Source organism: Podarcis filfolensis (genome assembly GCF_964270895.1).
Source record: "Podarcis filfolensis genome assembly, chromosome: 7".
Classification (NCBI taxonomy): Eukaryota; Metazoa; Chordata; class Lepidosauria; order Squamata; family Lacertidae; genus Podarcis; species Podarcis filfolensis.
The window spans coordinates 51,081,725-51,093,942 of NC_139603.1; the positions used below are offsets into that span (position 1 = coordinate 51,081,725).

At 39.3% G+C, this 12,218-nt stretch overlaps 1 protein-coding gene across 7 annotated transcripts in view; it reads left to right on the forward strand.

The window, feature by feature from the left end:
- SPIDR (scaffold protein involved in DNA repair) overlaps nucleotides 1–12,218 on the forward strand; it is a 161,904-nt gene that overhangs the window by 8,632 nt on the left and 141,054 nt on the right. The window lies entirely within an intron of this gene.

Below are 12,218 nucleotides of genomic sequence, written 5' to 3' on the forward strand. Positions count from 1 at the left end.
GTAACACACTTTACCTAAACCTTTCTTGAAAAGGGTTTACTTTGGAATACTTGGTGAGTTTGGGATAAAAAAGTTCGGTGCAATTTCCAACCTCTGTCTTACTCAGAGCAGACCCATTGAAATCAATGACAGCAAAACTTTCTTTTTAAAAAACTTTTGGTACACATACCTGATGCCTGTGGAAAAGATTTGCTTCATTTCAGCGGAGCCACTGCTTATTTGTTTACTGTACTGTACTGTACTGTACCTTTGGAGGGTGTGAGGGTTTTGTTATCTATAGTGTAATCCTAAACTTATTTATTTAGAAGTCCTATTGAATTCAGTGAGGTTACTCGCAGGTATGTGTGGTTAAAATTGTGGACTAAGTACTTATTAGAATAGTTTGTTTCTGCTTTTTAAACCCAACCTCAGTGTTTTGTGGTTCCATTTTTGCTCTGCACATTTGAAAAAGTTTTGTTTCACCTTCACAGAACCCAGTAGAATTTTTCTTTTAAATGTTGGTTGTAACGTTGACTGTAATGCATAGATGCACTCCAGGTGAACAGACCTATAGATGCTTAAGAATTCAGGGTATAGATAGGCTGAAGCCATTTTGCTGACATTCTGGCATCTAACAGCTTTTGGTTCTATTCCAAAGTGTTACTGAACTTCCAGTAGGGGGAGACAAGAACCATCTTTTTGTTTCTTGCTTGCTTTTATTTGGGAATTAGTTAGAGAAGAGTACTTACATGTTGTTTGATGCACAGTGTGCCCTGTTTTTGCATTTAAGCAGCATAAGCAGGTTTAACTGACCTAGAGATCTGAGAGTGTTTAGGGTGTTTGCCTCATGATCCACTGAGATATAATAAAACAGGACGTTGGATTCATAGGGACTGACCTTTTCCAGTTTTTTATTAAGCTGTGAGAACATTTTAGAATTAATAAGCAGGTGGGGATCAAGGTTTCAAGAACAAGAAAAGTATTTACAGTGCACCTAAAAAGTTAATACTGTAAGCAATCATAGTTTCAATATAATTTAGGGAGGCATTTACTTATACTGTATATATCCATCCTGTATTTCACCCAATTGTTCTGCAAGATATAAGAGTTGAAGAAAACTGTTTGGTCTGTCCCCTTCTTGGTACTAGTATTCTTACAATCACAATTCTGAATTCTCAGCATTTCTTATGAAATGAGATTCACCTGTCACCTTGGAAGTTCCTCATTAATGGTCTGTCCTGTATGCATTCATGGGTTGTGCATATCCTTCCATAATTTTATACTTTCCCCCCTTAGAAGCTACTAATCATATTATGCAAGCTTTGTTGAATCACTTTGCTGGCTCGTTGAGTTATTCTTAGTGGAGGTGCTAAGAGCTTTGAGAAACCATATTTTCTGTTACAACCTTTTTGCCATATATTAAAACTATTCCCTGGTAGGATGAGAACTGATCATATTCATTTATTTTTGTAATAGAAATGTTGTTTCTCTGATATCAGTTGTTCAGGTTTCTTTGCTTAGTTATCTTATTGACGAGTTTGGCCTGTTAAATGCAGGGACTGGGCAATTTTATTCAGCCCTGCCAACTAACCAACATTTTGTAGAATAGAACAATACCATTTGAAAGAGAACCAGCTTTGAGGGGTTTTTACCTGATGGAGAGTGAATGTGTTGGGGAGTTGTATAGAAATTGGACAATAAATATACAGTGGTACCTCGGTTTTCAAACAGCTTAGTTCCCAAACAACTTGGAACTCGAACACTGCAAACCCGGAGTTTGCGAACTTTACTTTGGAATATGAACATGCTCCTGAGCTTCTGTTTTCACTGTTGCGCTGCTAATTTGCACCCCCCATTGTAATCAAAGCTTTCTTCCTTACATTTTCACTCTTGTGGTGCTAATTTGCGTCCCCTATTATAATCAAGGCCTTTCTCCTCCCGTTTTCACTGTTGCACTGCTAATTTGCGTCTGCCCCAGTTGTAATCAAAGCCTTTCATTTCTGATTGCAGTGTTCTGAGGTGATATTTGGAGCTTATATTTGGTGCTTTTGTTTTTGCTATTTTTTGTGTTTTTGTTTGTGTGGCTTTTTTGTTTTTGTGACAGTGGCTTGTTCTTCATTTTATGATTGATTGATTGATTGATTGATTGTGTGACTGCAGAAATGGATAAAAGTCCTCCATCCAAACAATGACTATCATCAGTGCAGGTAAGAAAAATACTGTCATCTACAATACAGTGGTACCTTGGTTTACAGCCATAATCCTTTCCGGAGGTCTGTTTGTAAACCAAAACACGTTGTAACCCAAGGCATGATTTGGCCGGGGGGGGCCTCCCCCCCCCCCAAATTGTTTGTAATCCAAAAAAAAAAAAGCATTGTAATCCAAAAAAAGGTTGCAAACCGGGACACGCACTTCCGGGTTTGATGTGTTTGTAATCCAGAATGAATGCAAACCAAGACGTATGCAGACCAAGGTACCACTGTACTGTCTTATTTATTTTATAGTACAGTACATTGATTATTGCTTTCATTTTATGGATCAATGGTCTCATTAGATAGTAAAATTCATGTTAAATTGCTGTTTTAGGGTTGTTTTTAAAAGTCTGGAATGGATTAATCCGTTTTGCATTACTTTCTATGGGAAAGCATGCCTTGGTTTTGGAACATTTTGGTTTTGGAACAGACTTCTGGAATGGATTAAGTTTGAGAACCAAGGTACCACTATATAGTTTCTACCAGGAGACTTTGCTTTGCTTAGTATTCTTGACTTCATGTCTTGTTACAAAATAACTGACATGAGTCCCTCCATGTGTGCTTAGTTTGTGTGTGTTATCTTTTTCCCTTTTTTAATTGCATGCAATTACAGTGGTACATTGGTTTGCGAACTTAATCCGTTCTGGAAGTCCGTTCTTAAACCAAAGTGTTCTTAAACCAAGGCGTGCTTTCCCATAGCAGCGGGGGACTCAATTTACAAATGGAACACACTCAACAGGAAGCGAAACATATTCTTACTCCAAGGCAAAGTTCACAAACCAAAACACCTACTTCCAGGTTTGCCGCATTCTTAATACAAGTTGTTCATAAACTAAGCTGTTCTTAAACCCAGGTTAACACTGTACTCTGTGTAATTCATGGTGAGCCCAAGGAGTCAGTCCCATTGTCGGCAAAGTACAGTAAGTTCATATATAATGGCCAGCCATGTTTTGGTACTATGGGAGCAAGCCTTGTGTTTCTATACTCCTACCTCCCTTTTCATTCTCTCCTTAAGGAGTAGCTTCCTGATCTATTGCAGACTGATTCTGTGCTGTTGAATCTGAATTGGCAAACTGGTTTGTATTTGCTGTCCAAACAAGGATGGTTCATCATGATTTGAAGCTGGTTTGCAATCCTGTTTTGGAGGGCAAGTGCAAACTATGTTGTGCTGCAAACCAGAAAGTTAACAAACCAGATGGAATGCAAGAGGGGGAGAAGGGAGTGTGTAAGCCTGAGGCTTAGTAACTTAATGCCAGACAATAATATGATATTGCACATTAACTGATCCACAAACTGTCCACTTTGAGGTGCATAGATTTCTTTTCCTAAGGAGAAGGGAGTGGCAGGCCTTTATGAACCTAAAAGAAACTATCAACTATGTGTCCGTTGAGATACGGCAACCTAGCACTAAATAGGTGGAACGATTTCCTCACATGGTCTGGAAAGGGAAAGAGATCTTTGCCAACAGTCATGATGTTGTGTTGTGCCATCGTTTACATTTCAGATTTTTGGAGAAGGGGGAAAAATGAGAAGAGGTTGTCTCTTTATGCCAGGCATGATGTCACTGATGTTTCAAAGTTCTCTTTCCATGGTGGATGCTCCAGTTCTCAAGTGCAATTTCTATGTGTTTCCTGCTCTTGTATCCAAATCATAGTAGTGTAATCCAAAATACAGTCTGCTTCCCAGATATCATCTTAGTGGTGTGTCCTTTTGTGGGAATTTCCAGGGCAGTGGCCTGTCTGGGTCATCAAACATGGCTTTGGGAGTTGACTCACGTTGCATGAGAGATCACTGCCATCATAATTACAGACTCCCTACATACTTTACATACTTTATTTCACTGTTTAGTACATGAGGTACGTCATAGTCCTAGGAATAATTTTTAGTTTAAGGAGAAAGACAGGATTGACTACTAGAAAGAATTATTGTATAAGATGAGTATGGAAAAAGTAGTTTTGGTGATGGATTTTACTTAGAAAACAAAGTATTTTTTTTTATTTTGCTGGTGAAAGTTTAACTGTGTCATACACCAACATTTGAAACTCATATTAGATTTTACATAAAATATGCAAGTAATGCCTCTCTGCAGAGCTGAAATCTTATATATCTACTTTCAGTCGGCAAGTACTTTATCAAAACTTTTTTTGTAAGTGATCTTTTTTAGATGTGAGAAGGGTGAGAGAATGTGCAGAATTTGTTTTTGTTACCCTCAAAATTGCAACAGAGTTCATTTGATATTAGAAGGTTAGTGATCAGAGGAACATTTAGCTTCATTTCTTAAATACAATAAAAAAAATTGACAGGGTAATCTAGTAACCAACATCTTTATTTGTTTGCCAGCTTATTTTGTTGAAAATACTGTGGTACCCATTGTGCAAAATAAAGAATCTTGAAATAGTAATGTAAGGCACATGCTGAAATGCCTAGGTGTGATTCAGCCACCACAGTACAGGTACTCAGTTTTTGTCAAACGTGTAAGAACAAATTTAGAAAAAAGTGTACGTTTTTTAAAAGCCCTTTTCATAGTTTCTTAACATTCCTGGTAAAATATTTTTTAAAGGTGTGGCAGAGGGGAAACAACCTTGACCACCATAATTTTCTTTTTTATTATTATTATGGGGCGATTTTTGCACAGCTTTCAAGATACAGGACTCTTTATTGCATTGTGTGTAATAATGACAGATCATCGCTATAATTAATTATTATGACTGGCTTAAAATCGCTAACCGTAGAAATCTCTTATACCCATCTCTTATGCCCGTGTAGTAGTATCATCACAGTTTTTACTAACACAGCGCATAGAGAATTATGGGTAAATAGGTGTGTGGGTTGCTGCTTAAAGCACATTATGAGCAATCTGTGGGAAGGGGCTGCTCTCATAGTTGTCATACTTTTAATTGCATTGCATTAGTGCAAATTGTAGAAAATAGGAAAATGTAGTGAAAGTTGCTGCACCAGCACACTTGTACCATGTGGAATCACCATGCCTTAAACTTTGAAGGATGCTTGGTTGATTTCTGGTCTTCTCTAAGATGATATTATCTGAGGGTCAGGAAAGGGAGAGAATAAGAGGGGCAAGGAAGCAGGTATAGGATTTACTTTGCAGGTTGTATGGCAGAGTGGCAGTTAGTGGGTTGCCAGAGCGGCCACATATTCTTATGGCTAAACCAGCTTACTGTAGCTAGATACAGATTTTAATTGGTAGCTGCTATTTTTTATTTTTTTATTGCACTAATATTCCACCTTTTCCTCCAAGGACCTCAAGGTGGTGTACATGGTTTCTCCCTCCTCATTTAATCCCCACAACAACCCTGTGAGGTAGGTTAGATCAAGAGGTAGTGACTGGTCCTAGTGACAGGAAGGAATTTCATCCAATGTTAAATGGTTGGTGACTTCTGTTGTTGCATACAGTGTGGCTCAGGGCCTGAGTCATCTCAATTTGTGTGTGTCAGACACTATCCTTGTCCTACAGGCATCTTTGTTGTGTTACAAAGTTGCTGATATCTGCAAGTAGTTTGAAGCCTATTAATAACTTGGATGTTGGTTGCTCTGTTACGGATGTTCATGGAGAAAAACTTCCATTAAAAAAAAAAACTTTGTACGGTGGATTTTGAGGGGGGTGGGGTGGGAACCGAAAAATAAAAATAACAGTAATAGTATTAAGTAACCCCTTAAAGCTGTTCACAGGCTTAGGGATAGGTGGTAAACTGTTTATTTTTCTACTGTGTGTGCATGCGTATCTATCTGTCTGTCTGTCTGTCTATCTATCTATCTATCTATCTATCTATCTATCTATCTATCTATCATCTATCATCTATCATCTATCTATATCTATCCAAAACACTTGGGTACATTAAAATACAATACTAGCATCAGGTTAACTAAGTTAAAGACTGTCCCTTTTCATAGTTAATGTACAAATAGCGGGGAAAACTTTCATGGTCTTTTGAAAGTGTTCAAGATAGGTAAAGGACGACGGGACAGTTAAGTCCGGTTAAAGGTGACTATGGGGTGTGGCGCTCATCTCGTTTTTCAGGCCAAGGGAGCCAGCATTTGTTCACAGACAGCTTTCTGGGTCATGTGGCCAGCATCACAAACTGCTACTGGTGCATGGAGGACTGTGATGAGTGTCAGAGCTCATGGAAATGTTGTTTACCTTTCCGCCACAGCAGTGCCTATTTATCTACTTGTACTGGTATGCTTTCGAACTGTTGGTTTGGCAAAAGCTGGTACAGAGCAACCAGAGCTCACCCTGTTGTGTTAATTCAAACTGCCAACATTCTGATCGACAAGTCCTGTAGTCTCAGTGGTTTAGACCACAGCGCCACCTGCGTCCCATAATTCTGAGTCTGAGAGCTGAGAACGGGTAATATATTTGAAAAGACATTGGCCAGGAACCAAAGAACTCTGAAACATCTGTGAGCTCTGGGATTTGGACTTATTTATTATTATATTTATATCTCACCTTTCCTCTAAGGAGCTCAAGGTGGTGTACATGGTTCTTCTCCTCCTCTCCATTTCATCTTCACAACAACTCTGTGAGGTAGGCTATCTGAAAGAGAGATTGGCTCAAGTTCACCCACTTAGCTTCATGGCTGACTTGGGGTGAAGCGTTTTTGTTTTGTTTTTTGAGCAGCAGGCTCAGCCCCATCCCTTTTGGTAAGCTGCTTTTGAAAGAGGGGAGCTTCAAAAGTAGATTGTGAGATATTAAGTATAGTAACTGGGTTACTTGCATAAGCCTAAGTAGCACTTTCAGCGCTGATCCTGCAGTACAATCTGTGTTCAACTGAAGTCAGTGGCAGTGTTTAGTGGAGCTGCTTGCATGCTGCTACCTGAATTGCCCACTGTCTTAGATAATTTTAAAAATAAAATAATATAAAAAATGAGATATATGTGTAATTCACACACATTGGGGTTTGTTTTCTTTGATACTTTCTGATAGTTTGGCTATGACTGTTCCCTTTGTTGTGTAATATGATGAGTTATTTTTGAAGACTATGAGTTTAGAACATTATAATGAGTTATCACTGTTACATGAAACAGAATCTGTGCCAGACTGATGACTTAATGCCTGATGAGAGGTTATATGTCTGTTTCTGTTGCAAGTGTTTTCTTCCGGTACCCATTGATGATGATGACATACCAAATGCCATGTTCCCTATATCCAGTTAGGAAGCTCAGTATGAATCTGTATGGAAAATGTACTTGCGTAGTGCTGTGCATTACACATTTAGGATTGGGATGCCAATTATTCAGCTCAGTTTATCTTTCTGATGGTGGTCTTATTTGCAGTAGAAACAAATTGCAACAACTGTAGCACTGTTATCAACCACCAAACAACAGGTCTTGCAAATATTTAAAAGTGTTTAAAATAATCAAACCATACCTGTAATTCCCACTGCTTCTCAGTTTTCAAGTCTTATTTTTGGATGAATGAAAGTACTCGTTTTTAATGCGTTTTAATTGAACTTCATTTAGCAGTAGTAAATTCTGATTTATTTTGAAAGTATTTCAAAAATTGCCCTTTTTAAAACCACCAAACCAGGTTTTATTTCAAATGCTTTGCCCTAATGTCCTGTGTTGATTTAATGGAGCAGGGCTGATTTAAATTGCATGGCTACCATATATAGACTGCTTAAAAAATGCTTCCTCATGGATTCCATGTGGTAGGTATAATGCTGAAAAGCTGCATATTAGTGCTATATATCCCTCACAAGTGCTCACCTTTGGGCTGAAGACGTTGCTTAAATTTGACCCCATGACTTCCTTGAGAGAGGAACACAACTAGTTCATTTATGGAAAGTGTGCTGTGCATAAGAGGCCTGTTCTGTTTCTTGCTTTCATTAGGATCTTCTTAATCTAGTGGAAGACTTCTACAGTGTTTGCTAGCTCTTGGCATTTTAGGAAGATTGGGATTCCAGAAACATGGTCACTTGAGGCCTGTGCATCTGTTTTCCTTCCATTTTTTAGATAGACGGAGTTCTTTTCTTAGATGCGTATCTGTATAATTTTACGCCTGTTTTATTTCACAAGGGAGAGGCTGGCTACATATTTGAGTTTTCTTTCATGCTGCTGCTGGCCATTGCTTAGAGGGGGAGTAGCCAAACAGCGTATGATAAAAAGTGGGCAGGGTGGTAAAAACTTCTGATATTACTGGTTACTGTGGGTGGAACAAGCTGAAGCAGGAGGAAGGAGACAAACAATTGTTTGCATTCCATTGATGGTATCTATGTCACTTGCATTGGGGGAGCTCATAGGTTGTCATAATAAATCTCTCCAATGTGAAGAATGTTTGAAACCCTTTAAGCCATAACAGCAACTACAAACCTTTCCCAGTTAGGATATCTAGAAAGCCAATCACAACAGTAGTGTCTGTGTACAGGCCACTACCCTCCAGAGTGACATGTGCGGCATAGCACCTCCCCTATCTCATGAGACCACAGTAGGATTGTAACTTGCACGCATTTAATCTGTGTGATCGCAGCTTTATGTGTTTGGTGGCCGGCCAGCTGATATAGCACAAATTAAATGCATGCAAGGCAGAGAGCACCAGGTTTTCCCGCCATGGAAAGAGCTTTTAATCTCACTGCTTTGCTTATTTGGGTCTGGGAAACTCTCTTGTGGGCTCTGGAGGCCTTTGTAAGATCTTGTGAGATCTCACATGGTCCCCCGAGATCTCATGCTGGCTGCAGAGGGTAAGATTAGTCATGTGCGGATAGCTCCAGGGGGATGCTTTGACTATAGCCAATTTTGGCTTTAGGCGCTAACACTGCCCCTCCCCCCCATATAACTCCCATTGCAAGACGCGGTCCTATTGACTTTGATTTGTTGCTTCACTGTCTTTCCCCGCCTTTTCATGTAACCTTTCACGTTGCATTGTTGAGGACATAATCTAATTTCTAGTGCATCCTAAAAGGGATTCATATGGATAATTGAGGTGACAAACGTACCGTGTAGTTATTTTCGGTGGGGGTGGAGGAGTGGGAAGCAGGATAACCATTCACATGTATGCTGTGACATGCTGCAAGATTGTGGCTCTGTATCTCCTACTTAAGTGCTGAAAATCTGGGTTGAGTCAAAAAGCAAGTGGACAGATTTCAAAGTGTTTTGTTGTTTTGAGTATTTTAACAAATTGGGTAGTATTCAACCAAGTCATACTTTGGGTAGACCCATTTAAATCAATACTTAAGTTAGTCATAACTAACTTAACTCCATTGATTTTTCAGTGGGTCTACTTTGAGTATGACTTGATTGACTACCACATGTGGTATCCCTAAAGGATATTGTCATCGTTTTTCAACAGTCAAGAGCTATAGTCAAGTCCTACTTGGAGCTGACCCACTGAAATTAATGGGCCAATGTTAGTTAAGTCCATCAACTGCAGTGTGTCTAAGTAGGACTTTGTAGGACGCCCCTTAGTTACCAACTGTTATTGATATGAACTTACCCTGTTGTTTGAGCTTAGGGCAAATCAAGTGAGAAGTTACCAATGTTTTCTTATGAAGACCCATTCAGGCTACAGTCTTGTATTATCTCTACAAAGATATAGGTGGGTCATAAAGCAAACATCTTCTCCATCAATAACCTGCCATTCATATTTACAATTCCTCTCTTATCAGGACATTCCGAGCAAATAGTTTATGTGAATAATGGGAGGTTTCTGAGTAGAGCTTGTGCGGACTTGTGCTTAAGAAGTATCTTGTGCATTGGGTTTACAGACTAGGCACATAAACCAGCTCAAGCTGGAATCTTAGATTATCTTTTTATGAAAGCCAGCACAAGCAAGCCCCATCTCTATTTACTTCACTGTGATTCTTTCAGATGTTCCTTTCTTTCAGTTCTGTACTCTGCTGCATAAATCAGTTCTCTTTTTGGGCTTCCACCCCTAACAGAATTATATATTCACAAGGTACCATTTTACATTTATCATAAGCTGGCAAAAGGTGTGTGCTTAACTATCTCTCACTGGGATTTAAATAAATTTAACTTTTTTGCTTTAAGTATAGGCTAGTCCTTCCCCCCACATCTGAACTGAATCCAATAGCTTGCGTTCTTGCATTGAACGACCCTCTTCTATTTCATTAATTTACTCACTTAGTCACTTAGTCTCCTAACTTTTAAATTATCCCCCCAGCAGCTAATTTATCATTCATCTCTTCTGACTAAGGGCTTAAAGTACTGTTTTGCTCCTATCAAGTTCACGATCTTTCTCTGCCCAAACACAGCAACGGCATAATGTTTTTGAAAGTTACTTTAGTTTCTTCTGTCTAAGTCATAGTTTTGTTATGGTGCCTCAGTTTTGATGATAGGAGCATTAGATCTTCTACAGAAACTGAAATGGCATAGAGATGTGAAACCTTTTTCAGTCCAGGAGCTTCATTTCCTTATAGGTAATCCATGTTCCATTCACACACATCCATCTGCAGGTGCCCTCCACGTTACATTCTCTTCTCACCTTCATCATCCATTTATCAATTCATTTTCTTTTTCAAACATTAATTCTCACATATCCCCTGTTTATCCTTTACCACTTCATTTTTTCACACCACACTCATTCACACTAAAAACAAACATACCCATAACCTTATGAAACTTACCTAGATTAGGGGCTCATGGGAAGTGGGCTGTTTAACAAGTGACACATAGATTCTTTGCACCAAATTCAGACTATGTAATTCTAGATATATGTACTTGCATACTGTGAGACAAGCACGTTATTCCCAAACCTATGCTTGGCTTCTAACACTGATGTGGGAGAGAAGGACAGCAGCAAGGCAGAACAGGGGAGAAGAACTGAATGTGCAATGCTTCCACTTCTCCCCTACTCTTTTTAATCTGTCACTCCCACCCTGCTCTAAAGGGGGAAATAAGATGAACTAGGAGAAAAACAAGCAAATTATCAGGGATGGGGCTTTTGCAAAAGAGAAGTGACAGGTGTGGGAAGGTTTGCTTGCCAGTTCTTTCCTACAAATATCGTCTCCTCCCCCTACATTATTGTAAGGCCCACAATATCTGAGTGAGTTCCGTGAACAAAAGTTAACTGAGGTAATGCATGATTTTGCCTTTCACATTTATTTTCAGTATTTGCATGATGATACTACACTTGACCTGTGTCATGCATCAACAATTGTTAGGATTGTTTTGATATTAGAAAGATTGTGTTTACAGTATTATAGTGCCAGAAAGCACACACAGCCAATATAAGAAACCAAATACTATTTCCTCGTTGCAGAAGTTTGGAGGGAATCCTTCATAAAAAAATGAGGATCCATAAGTAGCTGTACCTCTCTGTCAATACTGGAAAATGTTGTTTTCATGATTTTTGTAGTTCAGGCAGTGGAGACAGATGTGCTCTGTGATTTGATCCTGGTTTGCAGGAGGAAACTGAAGAAAATAATGCAATTCCCAGAACTCCCACTTTGCTGGTTATTTTGTATGTGTGTTCATGAACACACGTCTGTATTTTCTCTCTCAGGGACTTTCCTCCATCCCCTCTGTCTCCCTGATTACCCTGTGTTTCTACTGTCTTCTCATGCATTTCATTTCTGCTGAGCTGCTGATGGGACATTGAAAAACTGAAAGAGGAAATGGGAAAGAACATCACTCCTCCAACTTCCTTCCGCTTCATGTACTTTTCAAGAGGAGGCAAGGGTAGACACCCTCACTGCAGGGTGTAGCAAGCATAGGACCTTAGGGAAATCATCAAGGGCAACATGCATATGTGAGCACCATGTTCTACCTCCATTGTCAGAGGCAATGTGCCTCTGAATACCAGTTGCTGGGAATCACAAGTCATAAGAAAGCTATTGTGCTCATGTCCTGCTTGTAGTCTTCCCATCAGCAACTGGCCTTTTACTGGGACAACATAATGTGCCTTTGGTCTCGTCCAGCAAGGCACATTTTGTGTTAAAGTTTAGGATGTGGTTGAACTGTGATTAATGAGAATCAGTCTCACAGCCATGCCGAAGGGGGAAATGTGCAAGCTTT